We start from the raw sequence: 16,575 nt of genomic DNA on the forward strand, positions 1-16,575 counted from the left end.
AGAGCGATGAGTCATTCTGGAGCGCTAGAAGAAGATGAATCCTAGTTATGCATTTTAATGTCATCTGGGATGGACTTACTCCTTTTTGAAGGGAGGTTCTGCATTTTACATTGAATCCTCATTTTGTATACAAGTGGTAACTATTACCTTAAGAAGACTTGAATGAAATATTAGCCAATTTAAAAGTATGTTCCACAGAAGGATGTAGAGTTTATGGATGGCTGCAGTGCCAAGAAAATTTTAATATCTGAAAATTGTGTGACAGATTGGGACTGGAACACAGATATGCAAAGTGCTGCTAGAGAGGATCAATAGCACTGTTCAGCTTTAATTCAGCCTATGCTGCATATTCTGGCCAAAATTTCTTCAAACTTTTATATATTAATGGCTGAGATCTGGAAATAAAGGTTTTCATAGCGTGAAAAACTGTAATTGCTTCTACTAGGACTATTTAATCAACATCTGAACAACAGAATTATTTAAATGTGCTTTAAATTTACTATGCAGAGACTCCTCAAGCACTGTTCTGCTCAGGGGCTTCAGCTCTGAAATCCATCTATGCTGCAGTCAAAGACATGACAGAAGGTTGTGTAAACATCCAAGCTAGCCTCACCAATTGCAGTTGAATATTGATATTGGCTTTCCAAGTACTTTCCTCAGGTCCCAGGTAGGCTCACAGCCTGCACTTAAACCACATATTGCTGCAGATGACCTCGCTTTGTAGCCAGCTTTTCTTTTATAAGCTGGACATGGATATGCTTATGCTATGCTGAGGTCACAGCTTTGGCTGCAGCATAAACCCACTGAAAAGTAGTAATGACAGGTAATCAAGAAAGTCCCTATATTGGGCACTAAGCAGTGCAGCTCAGCAGTCTCTGCCGGTTCTCAGTGTGCTTGCAATGATGTCCAGAGCTCATGTGTATTGATCTTTAAGGCCTGGCTATCGCAGGGAAATTTGCACAAGCACAGGTATTCATAATTCTGAGGCAAGCCAGAACCTTCATTCTGCAAAGTGAGAGAGTAAACTGCCCTTGTGCATGTTTGTTCTGTACCAATGCAGTGTATCTATGGTCAGGATTGCAACTGAAGAGCTGTGAGACAGTTTTTCCTTACAGTGTTCAAGACCTTTGTCTTGATACTTAACTAACTGGACCCCAAACTGTTTTTGAAACTAAGGCTCTAGCTCAAAGCTTAAGGCTCTAGCTTGAATACTGTTGGATAATAAAAGTTAGTAATCCAGTTTGCATTCATCTTTCTGTTTTTTTTTTTTTTTTTTTTTTTTTTTTTTTTTTTTTTCCCCTTTGGTTATGAGAACTGCAATAAAGTATTTTTCAGGGCTTCAGCTTTACAAGTTGCAACATTCCACCAGAAATGTGGAAGTGGAGTTATTATTATTTTAACCATCCTATTTATGGCAATTTGAAGTTAAGATTTTAAGCTGGTAGCACATCTGACAATGTTTGGTTATGAGGTAACAGTGCCTTGAGGAAAGTAGATTTGCCATCATGGTTGGCATTTATATTCTTTCCTGAAACTACCATGGGCTTTTGTTGTCATAGTTGCGATAAGCACCCTGACCAAACTGGGGAACCCAAACATGCATTGCATTTCCACCAGCATTAGCTAAGTTCAGAACAACCCATATGAAAGAAACTTAAACCCTTGGAACTGTTCCTTCTTACATGTCATTAATCTCTGCTCTTTTCTATCATACAAATAACCTCTGTTCCATCCCCTCTTCTTTTTCAGGTTTCAAGTAAACCCCCAAACTGAAAAGATACCTAGAACGGGTGAACAATGGTTGGGGTCTGTCAAGACTCTTCTGGCCATATCTTTGTGGCTGTAATGTAATCTGGAGCTGGAAACCACACATTCACATAAGTAGCCCACCCCTTGCAATTTACCATAGTCTGCTCCTAAATGGAGCATAGTAACTTCAGTCAAACATTGAAATAACAAAATTCTGTTGCTTTCAGGGCCTCAGCAAGTGTGTCTGCATAGCCCTGCACTGTCCCATGCATATCTACCAGTTGGATCCCCTTGAGATGCAAGTATAATCCTCTCAGTACCATGCAGGCAAAGTTGGTGGGGCTCAGCTCCGCTTCAGCCACAACTAGAAAATAACCAGAAAACAAAACAACAATAAAAAAGTGAAACAAACAAACAAACAGAAAAACAACCAAAAAAAAAAAAAAAAAACACGACACATTTTTATAGTTTCTGATCTTGTTCTCTGCTGTAGGTTTGCATGTCCTCAAGGACTGTATCATCATGTACTGCTCTTGGTGGAGGGGGCAGAAATCACCAGGAAGGGAAGGAAGAGAAATAAATGTTATTTGCCCAGTCATTAATTTTCACTTTCTCTTGCCCACCTGCAGTCTCAGAGGAGATGAAGAGATAAGGCAGTAAAGCAAGGGAGAAAGAGTATTACAAACTTGGTAGAAATCCCTTAAAATTATAAAGAGAAGGTAAATTGTATGTTACTGTTTAGCAACCTTCATTGCAACCCTGGGAGTGCACGTGACAAGAACTCTATTTTCTGTATTTTTTTTCTCTCATTTCTTTTTTCTTTTCATCTCTCATTTCTTTTATCTTAAATTAGAAACAGGTCTGGAAAAAACACAATTCAACCAGTTTCAGCTATTTTCGTCTCTCCTTCCTCCAGAAGAAAGCAACCTGAATTGTCTGCCCACTATGAACAACAACTCTACAACTAAGTGGAAAGAGGGAGGAAGAATACTTTTAAAATAAGGGCTTGCACCAATCCTTTATAATGCAGATGTAAATGTTTGCTTCAGCTATTATGAAAGGCTTAGAAGACATTAATGGTTTGGTTTGGTTTTATCAAAGGACAGGAGGGGCTCTCCTGCCTCTTTCCATCCTACCTCCTCATAACAGCCCTGAGGAGATCTGCAGATCCATGCATCTTCCACATACACCCTTAGCAGTTGCTATAAGGGGAACAAGATAGGAGTAATTTGACACCACCATTGAACACACTCGCAAATGTTTCAGAAACACCTTTTGGCTTCTTGGGCTCAAGCAATCCTATCTTTAATATCTGTGCCTTCTCAGCTGCTCTGTCTTCTGCTGGTCCCTTGTATTTGCCCATTTCTCTCTTGCTGACTAAGCCCTGCTGAGAAAACCCATATACTTTCTCTTTCAGTGTGTGAACATGGATGACCTTTGCTCCTAGCTCCTGACACCAATCCCATTGTCTCTTCTGTGCGACTGACACTCTACTGTTGCTATGACATTGGGCAAGGCCACTTTTTCTGTGTGTAGTGCCTTTCCCTGGACTGATCTGTGTGCATCTGCACCTTTCTTCCAGTATGCCTCTCCTCTGCCATGCTACTAAGAGCCTAGTTTATTCTGCAGTGCAGGATCAGATTAAGTAGTCCCTGGATTCAGTATCTGGGTGGCTGATTAACCAGTCTGTGCATGCAGGTACTTGCCTGATGGTTTCTTGTGCTCTTTATTGTTTGGTCCTCCAAGTTTGTGTCACTGTGAATTAAAGGAACTCTGAACTGGGTCATCAGCAGTGCCATCAAACTTTGTAAAACATATTTTATTCTGGTATTCCACTATTGTTTCAAAGGAAAAAAAAATCCCCCTTTTTAATTTTATCCTCCTTTATTATTTCATCCTCCTTTCCAGAGATAAATTAAACTGCGTAGGACAATGATTAAATTCTGTTACTCTTACAAGTGAACTGTGCATTCCTGAGATGTATTATATGTAGGAGGGGAGGAGTTGCTGAGTTTACACTGGTTTATGAGTGTGCATGGACAGAAGGATGTGGGAACTGACCCATGGGGAGAAAATCAGAGAGGTAAGATTAATTTGTTTATGAGTATTAGATTCAGTATGCACAGAACTAATGAAGCCTGAATGGGTGTTTGTCTCACTGTTGACTGAATTTTAATTAAATTATACTAAGGCTGCAACATGAACCCAACCCTTTCAAGACACTGGTGAATCTCTGCAGGAGATGTGACTTGACTGGAGACTCAGGTGATAACAAGGTAAGAACAAGGACTGAAAAACTCTTCTTTGCATAACCGGCCACTGAGTGAAGCATCTTCTATGCTTCAATTCCTTAGCAAACAAGGGTAAAACACTGTAATTAAAACAAGCAAATGAATTAATGATAAAATTCTGTTTACTATGTTGATTCCTTGGGTTATGTGTTATATCTGCTCATGTCACCCTTTGTCTCTTTTACTTCACACTGTACAGTCTGCAGAAGAAACAGTATCTTTTTATGGTTTGAAAAGCACCCAGAATACTTTGAGTCCTAGCACAATAAATATAGAAATAATAATGAAGCTTGATGTATGCCAGAGACCAGGACTTGTACTTCAGGATTCTAGAACTGATGGACCTGAGGTATATGCTATTGATCAGAACTGTATTCAATTTGCAACCCTATGTGTCCAGACTAAATCCATTACTTTTTGCAGGAGTACTTCAGGGGGTTTTAAATTTTCACCTGGATTACTGAAAACAGAATTTGATCCAAGCTGATGGATATTATAGGACAAGAAAGCAGGAATAAGAGAGCAATAAATCATATAATAGAGAGCAGGAGGGATTTCAGCTTCTAACTGGCAAATTTAAGAAACTATATGTTAAAGTAGGGAGTCTTTCTCCTCTATATTATTCAATTTTTATTAAATTATTTTCCTATTAGACCTCCTCACACTTACCTGCTAGCATGAAAGTTACACCCACTTCTGTCTGTTGTCCTTGGAGAGGAGAATGGATCTTTCCCAGAGCTGTACAGAACTGAAGACTAAAGTCTGTATATTTATGCAGAGCTGAATATTTAAGACAGGAATATGACAACCTTCTCTTGACAAAAGTGACTGCATTTTATAGTTTATGCCATCTGTGTGTAAAAGTATTTCAGGTGTGTCAACCCCACTTGCCAGTGCCCAGGGACAGACTCAGCTGTACAGTGCATCCTAGCCCTGATTTCCTTTCCATAAACTACACAACTACTATTCACACTTAGTCAAGAAGATCTAATTTATTGTCCCCATCGGTACTCTCTTCCCTGATGCTGTGGAGCAGTTGAAAGAGCTTTGACTTCAGTAAACAGATACATGAAGTCAGCCAGGAATGGAAAAATCTCCTTGCAACCCCCTCATAGATGCAGTAACTTTCTTCCTTTTGCATAGTCTGGGGACTAGAGGGCAGGCAGATGAGAACTTGCTGTTTTATTGATGTGTTTACATCTCATTGGCATTTTCAAAGAATATGCTTCATAGTCATGAATACTGATCATTGACCACATTAAGTTGTTTTTTTATATTCCTTGCCCTTATTTATGTGTGTAGTCTTACTTTCAAGAAAAGAAAAAAAAAAAAGAAAAGAACCAAAAACCTACAGCAGATGAGAGGAAGACCTGTGCAAAAAGAACATGAGATAAAAAAAAAAAAAAAAAAGGATGGGTTTCATATTTATGCACCCTGTTCAATATAGTTTATAAAACATGCAGCACACAAAACCGCTGTAAGCAGAGTATCAAGAAGTAACTGCCACTTTTTTTATAATTCAATATTATAAATAAAGGAAGGGGAGAAAATCCATCTTTACACTTAATTCCCTTGGCTAATTCAGCTGACTAAAAGTGCATAAATCTGCTCTTTCTGGCTTCTTCAGTTTTGCAACATTGACCCATCACCTCACCTTGAACTTTTCTGCAGTGTAATCAAGAATCATTAGTAATGATTCTGAAACTTTAGTGGTAGAAAGTGTTTTATGGGTCTGCATTGCTTCTACCTTCATGTTGTCCAGCCACTCATCTTTCTTGTGGAGCTATCTTCCGTGTACTGTTGACAGGCCTCTTCGTCTTGCCATACACACACTCTACAAGAGTGAGGAAAATTGTGTACTAAATGATAAGGAGGTTTAGATTACTCAGACATATCTAAATATCACGAGAACGCTCTCAACTGGCAAAGGAGACTTACGATTATTGAAAATATGGAGATTTACAGAAACCTCAGGAAAAATGGTTGAACTGATTTTGTGACTGTCTGGATCTAAACAAATGGAGTAGGATGTCTTACACAAGATTCAAATCAAACTTCTGACCTTAGTCACAAGGTTACCTGGCCATAAACTAGGTCAGAATGTTACAAATAAAATGCTCTCTGAAGTATTTTGGCATCTTTCTTTCATGGTCTAGACAGAATTAGGTATCTATCAATACAGTTTTTTTATTTTTAAATTATTATAATTTTTAACTCCTGTCAATCCAGATTCTGCTTCATGCATGAAAGCTGAAATACCTTCAAACATATATTTCTGTAACCAGAAAGTCTAGTGCAGCAATGGACACACAGAGTTGCCAAACATGCTGAAGTCAGGGAAATATAAAAGTCACAGAATCAGGAAGCATGATAGCATTGTAAGTTTTTAGGAAGAATAATCTGCCTCAGTAAATGCAATATATCATTATCACATACATGGCCTGTATATCCGATTCTGAGAGGCATCAAATGCACCTAGGAAGTGCTGATAGGGTTTTTAAAAATATGTTCAACCCAAATATTCTGGCCTGAGGACTGGTTCCTTCCAAAGGCATTTAAATCATTGAACTGTCTAAGCTGTCAATACACGTCGGTTTCTGAAACAATATTTTTCTGTCCCTAACTATCTTTAATTAGCCTTTTACTTTCCTTATTAAGGCTCTAAAGAAAAAGCAAAAGTGCATATGTCTGTATCAGCCAAGACCTCCCCACAGTGATTTCCAAACTGAATATTTCTATAAAATACTTTAGACTTATGTCTGCGAAGCCCATGCAAGAAAAATAAAACAATAGGAAAAGCTGAGTGATTGTGCTATGCAACTGTTCACAGTGATTTGATCTTATGGCTCTAACTTTCTCAATTCATCCTATAGTTCTACAGCCTAACAGCAGCTGGGCTTAGACCAAGGTTATGGACATGGTAACTGGATAGATCTGAAAATGCTTATGTGCATTGCTCCCCCAGAACAGAGCGAACACTGCCAGCTCGCTCAAGGAAGGGAGGTGTTGCACTCCTTTCACTAGCCATATATACGGTGCCTGTCTCTAGTCTTGTAAGCATAATTGCACTCTTGTCCCTATTGTGGCATGTACTGAGCATCCTCCAAGGGGCTGTGTTTACACCAGCTTAAGGTTTTCCCCAAAACTGACCCTTCAAAGCTTCTCCTGTGCTGAACATCCCTCAGTAACTTCATTGCTCACCACTTCTCTGTTGTCAGGCACCAGGAGGCACTAGGGTGTACTTGGGGCATGGCATTTTTATAGATGTCTGGAGCAGCTACAGATCCTTTTTATTTCACCCTGACTCATATTTGGGATCTACACCCTGGGACCATTGTCATGCAGCTTTTTGTAGGAGACATTGCCAACCTCTTATAATTATGTAACTTGCCTTGCATCAAAAAGAGTATATGAGCCTAAGAAACAAAAATAATGACTTACCTAAAGCCATATCCTGGTCTACTAGTATTTCCCAGTGTTCTCACAAGACTTGCCCATAGTTACTAGGCAGCCCAGGTAGGACTGGACTGGGAAAGCTGGACCCACTCTCACAGGCTTGGTCCACCTGACTCATCCTAGACTATGGGAATGCCCTCAGTCCTCCTCTGAAGATTCCTCTGGGATTCAGTCATGTTAGAGGCTCAAAAGACAGCCTCTAAGTGTACCGTACAGGACTTATATGATAGGGAATCCAGGAGATAATGTTCTTCCTGGGATAAAACAGCAGGCAAGATGACACCATGGATACATACTTGCCTCCTAGGGACAGGTCAGAAATAATGACTGTTACCTAGGATAAAGCCATCTTTGGTTTTCTTGCACCAAAGTGCAAAGTGTAGCTGAGGTCTTGTTTTTGTATTTTGTAGAAGTCAGGTGACGCCCTGAATAAAGGCGGCCCTCTTCTGACTTACCTTGAAAGTGGAAATCTAATGAGACAGCCATGCATTTTTCTATGGAGAAGTAACAACGATGTCCCTATCATGTATTTGGGACCCCTCTGTAAGCACCTCTCTTTTTGCCAATAGGTTTTGTTTCTACATGCAGACCGAGGGCTGAGACACTCACCTGAGGAGCACTACAGGGCATATAAATAAACCAAGGCAGCAGATGAGGTCACTGGGATCTGTGTATTACTGGTAAACAGAGTTTTCTTTGAAAAGATATTTCAAATATAAGTGTGCCTTAGGGTGGAAAAGGAGGGGCTATGTCTGGCTGTTTGGACAATGTAATGGTTTGTGCAGTGCTCTGCAAGCATGTGGTGTTCCAGATATCATCACTGAATCATTGCGGAGGACAACACCAGGCCCAATGTTTCTTTTCCTAGCATGTGAACAGGAATATCTCTGAAGGTCCTCCATGGGAAATGTGGACAACTATCAGCGTTTCTAAAATTCAAAATAAACCAGTATTATGATAATTTGATTGGATCTCTTTTAAGAGAAACATGGAAGTATTTGCAGACATGAGACTTTGTCTATTAAAGCCATGATCATGATATGATTAGCTGTGTACTTTCAGCTAAAGGCAAAAGCTTTTGATAGACCAGACTTTTTGCTCTGAAGATATTTGTACTTAGTTTCATGGAAATGTTGAGGGGTCCAGTGGAGAACACAGACACAAATATCTTTCAAAGGCTAGCTGCTTTGAAAAGGAAATATATATATATATTTATATATATTACTTCCTTTGGGGAAAAAAATGCTGTAAAGCTTATTTGTTATGTTACCATGGGGTGAGGAGTTATAGAACTAGATGAGAAATACAACCAGTCTGCAGTAAAATGAAGTGTTCCAGCAATGTAAAATAGTTAAAAAGCTCTGACAGCATAAAACTAGAGTCAGCGTGAAAAGTACAGGGTTTGCCTATTATTAATTTATTATGAACAAAGAATAATTCTATTGTGGATACCTATTTAATGGATATTCTCAATGCACAGCTGTTCAGTCTGCTTTTGAGAAGATGATCAGTTTATCTTCTCATTTGTAGCAGTGCACAAGAGCTCTGCAGCTCTGTGCATGTCAGGTGGAAATATTCCTCATTATATGGAATATGGCTGAGTTGAACTTTTCTTTAAACAAAGAAATAAAAAAGCTCCTGAAACACTGAGAGACTTCATTATTTCCTTACCTTTACATCACTTATGTTACTTATTCTTTCCTCAGTCTTTTCCTTTTTTTCTGCAAAATATTCTGCCCTGCCATCTATAAGACACAAGTGTGCTATGACTCCAGAGAAAACTACCACAGGAGAATAGTTAGAAAGACAACCAGCATATACATCCAGGTTTGTGTTTTGTTTTGCGTTGTTGTTGCTGTTTTGTTTGTACTTGATATTTTACTGTTGAGATTTGACCATCTCATGGTAAGATTCTCTTCCACTCCTGTTTCTGTGTTCCTTTTTTTATGTTTGTTTTGTTTTGTTTCTTATGTATCACTAGCAAAACTACTTTTTCTAAAACTGAGTTGAAGGAATTTCTTGTGAGTTTATGACTTGTGGAGTTCAGTTGGAAGACATGGCTCTTTGTTTGCAACCCATCTGAGGCAGAAGCTGTCTTTCCCGTAGTCTGTGTGAGTGGTGTCTGAGTGAGTGGTAAGAGCATTGAGAGAATGATCCATATTACTCAAGCTAACTGCTGTGACCGCCTGAAGCTTGACATAAATGGCTGGTGTAATAGAAAGATCCATAACCCAGATCTGATTTCACATCAGCCAAGAGCCACAGAGTAATATGGCTACTTAACAGTTTCCTAGAATATATTTCTAACCCTTAACAGTTGTCACAATGTACACTGATTTGTAGTGTCAAACTATGATAAAGTAGTATGACAATGCATCCTGATACTGTATGTCATGTTTTTTTGGTGCAGTGGTGGTTGGTAGAAGAAGAGCACATGCAGAGATATGTAGGATTTGGGAGCAGGTATTGGACAAGAATTAAAATAATTTTCAATCAAATTTGGATCATACGTGCTACACTATGTATTCTTATACCCTCTCCCTTCAAGCATACTAAAACTTGTGAAAGTCATAACAGGCTTCTTTCTACAGGAGGAGAACGATACAGAGAATCTCATAGAAATGGTATCTTTCATCTGACAATTTTAATAAACCAAAAATAGGAACAATATACTGTTATAAGCAGGTAACATTTCTTAAGATTCAGAAAATCAGCAAGGAAGTAATTGCGTCTTTTATGTGTACATCACTGTATCACAAGTACATAGTCCAGGTTTTATAATGTGTTGGCAGTCTTTCTTCTGCATAGGAACACATCAGAAGTTTAAGTGCTTTTTGATTGATAGATTGCCATTTCAAAAGCACATTTTCATTGAAATGTAAACACTTTTCTTGGAAAACATGTCTTTACTTTGCGTTTTCATTTTTAATGGATGATTCTTTAATGGCTTACCTTTCTTCCCAGGGGCTAAGAGGAATGAAGACACACAGACTTGTCTATTGCCTGTGATCCACAAGACTCAGCACAAGAAATGGAAGAAAGAAATCTCAGCTGTAATAAGTGTTTGTTTTCATCTTTTTAAAATTCATATTCATCACTATTGGGGATTTATTTCCTGTTTTTTTTTTTTTTGAAATGAACTTGGCATATGTTAAAAAACAAATAATAGCAAAGTTCTCCAGTCAGATCTCATACCGTCTGTACATGTAGAAATTCCCTGTGGCGTAACTGTTTTTCTCCCAGGTCTGGACTGTAGTCTCCTTTACCCTTCCTGCTCTTGGATCCCTCTCTCTCAAAAATGGGATGAAAACTTCACCTGTGTACTGCAGGCTCCTCTTTTAAAGCTTGTAGTTCTAACCTGTTCTGCAACAGGTCTTTTACACAGCAATGCCACTGATCTATTTATTAATATATGTAACATAAGAAAAAGAATAATTTTTATTAGGTAGTTTTACTTCATTATTATTATTATTATTACGTTTTTCTTTTTAAGTTGTAGCACCTTGTATTTCATCCAACTGGAAAAGAAATATTGACTGAGCTGGAGAATAAACACAATTTTTGTGCAATGAGTCTGGCCTCATCCAGGGCGTGCCTCCAAATGCTTCTCCATGGAGGCTGCTTGTGGAGATGAAAGGGTAGGTAAAGGCTCATTCAATTTTTGGCTTCTTCTTTTATACTGTATAAGATAGGGTGACTTAGTGAAGCGCATGCAAACTCTTCCAAGCTCATCATAAAGGATCTGTTAAGTGGATGCTGCTGAGAGAATAATCAGCATATCTCCCAACCATGCTTTCAACACCACCCCTCAGTGCGCAGCTCATTCTTTACAACAGTCCAGCCAGCTGAGGACTTGCCAGCAAAGGGAATTTTGCAGCTGCTTTGCGCAGCTGAAATCTCCAGCAGTGCCCCTGGCTGACCTCCTGCCTCAAGGTCCCTCTGATAATCTATGCCACCAGATGCCAGCCTGGAGACTAGAAAGAGAGACAATTAGAAGAGAGTAATTTCACTTTGCCTGGAAAACCAGAAGGAGGGAATTCTTGCCGAGTTTCCATGAGTCAGTATTACATGCAAAACACATGCTGGCTCTAAAACCTTGACTTTCCAGGTCCATCTCATTTCATGATTCCTTCATTTCATTCATTCTAATAAATGATCAGTGTGGCAACAGACTGAATAGTCTGACTGTGCTACGAAGTACACCTTACAAAGGGGCTAAACATCTATCACAGGCCTTGATAATTTCAGAAAATTTTTGATCAGAACTTAAGCCCCTGTGAGCAAGAGTTTTAAAATCTATCTCCAAAATAATGGTTGATGCACTGGGGATATGAAGGTTTAACATCTCAACAAGCATGGGGTGAAGGACATAAGGTTTACCAAGTGATTTGCTATGTTTCCTGCCTGCTGAGATCCTTTGATGAACATAAAGCATATTGATTAGTTTATTAACAGAATAAAATGGAGAATGTGGTCTCTATAGAGTAAAGAAAATCTCAGAGATGACATTGCCACCCTTAGATTTTTTTCTGAACAAGTGAAATAAACTGGAAGTTTCTGTCTTTTACAATGAAATCTATACGGACACTAAAAATGAAGTTATAAAACCAACCAGATGAGTTTGCAGCCCTAACTGATCCTCATTTGCAGATATTACAATACAACCTTTTCCCCTGGGGCAGTATTTTCAGAAGCATGAGGTGTCAGTGTGAATCTTCTTGTAGTGAAGTGTATGACAAAAAGAAGATATAAATTTTCTTTAAGGAAAGGTGGGAAATGGCTAGGAAGAAGAGATATAAGCCCATGCCCATGTACATATTCTGGGTGGTGTTGTTTATGTTAAACAGAAAAAGCCACTTTTTCCTCCTTCATACATGCTATACCTGCAACCCTGCATACACCTGTGGAAGCTGAGCCCCATAATGAACCTAATCTCCAAAGACATTCCTAATACAGCTGGAAAAACACATGTGCAGGCACCTAGTGTAAATATTCTGCAATGAAAACGGAATGAACTCACAGAGATCTATGACTGTACTAAATTGCCATAGTTTTACTCTCCTGTCTTTTGCAAGCTCACCTGCAACACATCAAGGTTCTCTTAAGATATAGTTTCTCCTTTTGAAGATATTGAAAATGCTGTTACAAGAAAAGGCTTAAAAGGCTCTTGCACCCCTTTAAAATGTATCTTTTGTCTAAGTGCTATATCTCAGATCTGTTTATAAAAGGGACCTCACTGGTGATCTTTTGTAGTGCAAAATGAAACTGGTTCAATTTTTTTTTTTTTTTTTCCCAACAATATAGACACTTCTATGCAGCAAGTAAGAATCTTTGCAGAGTTGCAGTGATGAGACGGATGTTCAGGATAATAAAAGAGGATGCCTACCATGAACCTTAGGAGATTCTGTCCTCTAAAATAATATATTTGACTATACCTAGGAACGTATTGGAACTATCTTCTAGGCCTCATCATATACAAACATTTATTAATAATTCAGCTTTATCTCCTCAGTACTTTTCCATTAAGATATAAATTCTTTCTTCAAGGACACATACTGTTTGAAGAATCCCATGATATAAACTTTTTTACTTTGTTCCTGTAGTCAGTACAAAATGCAAGCGAATATATAGAAAAATCATGGAATCATAGAATCATAGAATAGCTTGGGATGGAAGGGACTTTCAAGATAATCTAATTTCAACCTCCCACTATGGACAGGGATGCCACCCACTAGGTTGGGTTGCTCAAGGCCACATCTAACCTGGTCTTCAAAGCCTCCAGGGATGGGGTATCCACAACTTCTCTGTGCAACCTGTGCTGGTGCCTCACCATTCTCTGAGTGAATAATTACCTCCTAACCACTAATATAAATCCCCACTATTTTAGTTTAAAACTACTTCGCCTAGTCCTATTATTGTCTGCCCAAGTAAAAAGTTGCTCTCCATTTTTTTAAGAGCCCCCTTTATGTATGGAAAAGTTGCACTGGGGTCTCCCCAGAGCCTTCTTGTCTTCAGGCTGAAAGTCCCCAGCTCTCTTAGCCTTTCTTCACAGGAGCGGTGCTCCAGCCCTCTGCTCATCTTTGTGACCCTCCTCTGGACCCTTCAGGACTCTAAATGGGACCACACGAGGGGGACAACCACCTCCCTCACCCTGCTGCCCATGCCTCTGTTGATGCAGCCCAGGATGCAGTTGGCCAGGATGCAGTTGGCCGTCTGGGCTGTAAGCATGTACTTCTGGCACATGTAAAACTTCCAGTCCACCAGAACTCCCAAGTCCTTCTCTGCAGGGCTGCTCTCAATGTGTTCTTCTCTCAGGCTGTGCTCATGTCAGGGATTGCCCTGACCCAGGTGCAGCACCTTGCACTTAGACATGTTGAACCTCATTTGGTTTACATGGGCCCACTTGAGCATAGCACCATCCTCCTAGCCAATTGTTCACTTGGTCTGTTCTCCTTTTTGGGTGCAAATCACCAACTGGGAGGAAAGAGAACACTACTTGTGCTCCTGGTCTCTTCAACACCTTTCCAAAGGACATGAAGTCCCTTTTGACATTTCAGAGTCACTTTGTCACAGCCTCACTTGATCCTACGTGAAAGAGTAGGAATAGGCCTGGTAGTCTTCAGGTCCCACCAGGCTTGTTAGCTTCTCTGTAATGTCGTGAATGCAGCCCCCAGGAAGGAAGCAAACCTCTCTGGAGAGATTGTCTGTATGGCAAACGGGTGTCTCAGTGCTTTTCAGAGAGGAGTCTTCAATTGCTAACACCTTTTGTGCCTTTTTTTGTGCAGTGGTAGACTGAGTGAACTTCGAATGGTTGACCTTTCTGAGGTCTTTGCCATTACTCAGTCTCCTTTCTCCAGCCCTAGAATATCATATCTATTGTGCAGGGGCACTTTAGGGGCAAGGGGGACACTCCTCCTCCTGCTCCAAGCAGAGACAAAGGTCTAGTCTCCTTTGTCTTTTGACTCATTCAAGCTTGTCAATTCAAGGATAGAAGCTTGTTTACCTTCCCCTTGCCAGGACTTCAGGCAGGGCTGTTGCTTGGCCCATGTCAGCGCATAATACCATTTATCAATCCCTTGTTTGGATTCTTGGATGCTATGTTGCCCAAGCAGAGCCATCAGTTTGTAAAGTTCATCCAGCTGGGAACACTTGCACCCATAATACCCTCCTCTGTCTTCAGGACCTATGAATTCTGGAATGCCATGGAAGTGAGGGTCTGGAAAGCTCCTTTGGTCCTCAGGAGATCTCTTTGGATGTAGGCATCTGCCTGGAGAGGCTGTGGACCCTTCGTCTGGGTTTCAGCCTCAGCCTGGCAGGTGTGGTTGAGTGGACACCATTTCAGTAGAAGACCCTTCCTCTGTTGCTCCCAGAATAGAAAGTGACACACCTTCTGCCTTCCCTGTGAGAACTGCCAAGCCACACTCTATTTGCCCACCCTAGTAACACTGCTCCTGGTGGCTTGTGCTCCCTAGAGGCAGCTTTGTTACATGGAGGTGGCTGCTGATGGCGCTGCCCAAACCCCATCAAGTCATTCTCATGAGGGCTGTTGCTGGCTTCCTCTATTCCCTGGGCTGGGGGGGAATCACCATGTTTCTTAATTTAGATAATAAAATCTTAAGGAAGAGGGCAAAAGGGTTTTAAAATATCTTTTAAAAACACATTATCTCTTCTAGTTATTTTGAAGTTATCTTTCATGTTTGTACTTCCACACCAACTTCTTAAGAGAAAAAATTCTTGGACTTCCTGCTGTTGTGTTTTGCTAATGACAATTAATAAGCATTTAAATAAATATTCTTGTGTTGAATTTGGTCTTGAGCTACATTTCTCTGGGGAAATCCAAGTAGTCATACCTAGAGCTACTCTTTGGGGGTAGAATGGAGGGAATTTCACAATATGAAGGTTTCTAAGGTTGCATTTCCTTTGTCTTGTATCCACTGGTCACTCTTGCCACACTAGCGAAGACGAAATAACATCAGACATTAGTCCTCAAAATAAAATCAAGCTGTAGAGGTGATAGAAGGAGCCAGCTATCTTACAGTGCACAAAATGCTACCCTTGTCTATAAAGTGTCATTCCAATGAGTCATCTTGTCATCATTACATAGAAAATGACTAAGTTTGTTAAATATGCCAGCTAATCTATTAAAGTTTGATTTAATGGCAATCAGTATAATCTATTACACATCACATTAATCCATTAATGAAATCATCTGCAAGTCAACCGGTTCTGCTTTTTTAAAAAACTGTATTTAAACAGTGCATTTAACAAGAGTGCCCAATAAAATGTGACTATTTATCAAACCATAAGTGTTCTGTTCAGAAGTTAAGGAATCTCTTATTAATAATCTTCCATTGTGTACCTTAATTAAGCACTGAGTAGATGAGTGGCACACCTATGCATAGTGATTAAGCAATATTTTTTCATCCTTGATTTCAACCACATCCCTTAAATGGTTGAAAGTTTTCCTTTTGTAATGGATACGAGCACCTGTGTAATTTCTGCAGCAGCAGAGCTCTTAGTCACAGGGAAGCAAGTCTTACCCATTTCAGTCAGGTAAACAGCATAATCAGAATGACTCTATTGTCTCATGTGATTAAGTTGAGGAGATACAATCTGTGACTGAAGTGGATGAATACCAGGTTACTCCTTCACTTAGAGAAAGGAACATATTTGACATACTTGACTCTGAATGACTAAAAAGGCTGAAAAGGTTAGGCTCACCTCACTAAGCATAGACATATTTCAACAAATCTGAGTTTCCTCTAGAAGCAATGAAGAAGAGGCATTTTCAAGGTATGACTCATCACACTATAGGTATCTAAAATGGCTTGTGCCCTAATAGTGTCTCTTTCTGTCTTTTGACTGCAAGCACATGACATCTGACTAGCTTAGATACAAACTAACTACTGTAGTTGTTTAAAATCAGAGAAACACAGAATCACAGAATGGGTGGGGTTGGAAGGGACCTCTGAAGATCACCTAGTCCAACCCCTGCCAAGCAGGATCACCTAGAGCATGTTGCACAGGATGGCATCCAGGCGGGTTTTGAATATCTCCAGAGAAGGAGACTCCACAACCT

Source organism: Anas acuta, chromosome 1 (genome assembly GCF_963932015.1).
Source record: "Anas acuta chromosome 1, bAnaAcu1.1, whole genome shotgun sequence".
NCBI lineage: Eukaryota > Metazoa > Chordata > Aves > Anseriformes > Anatidae > Anas > Anas acuta.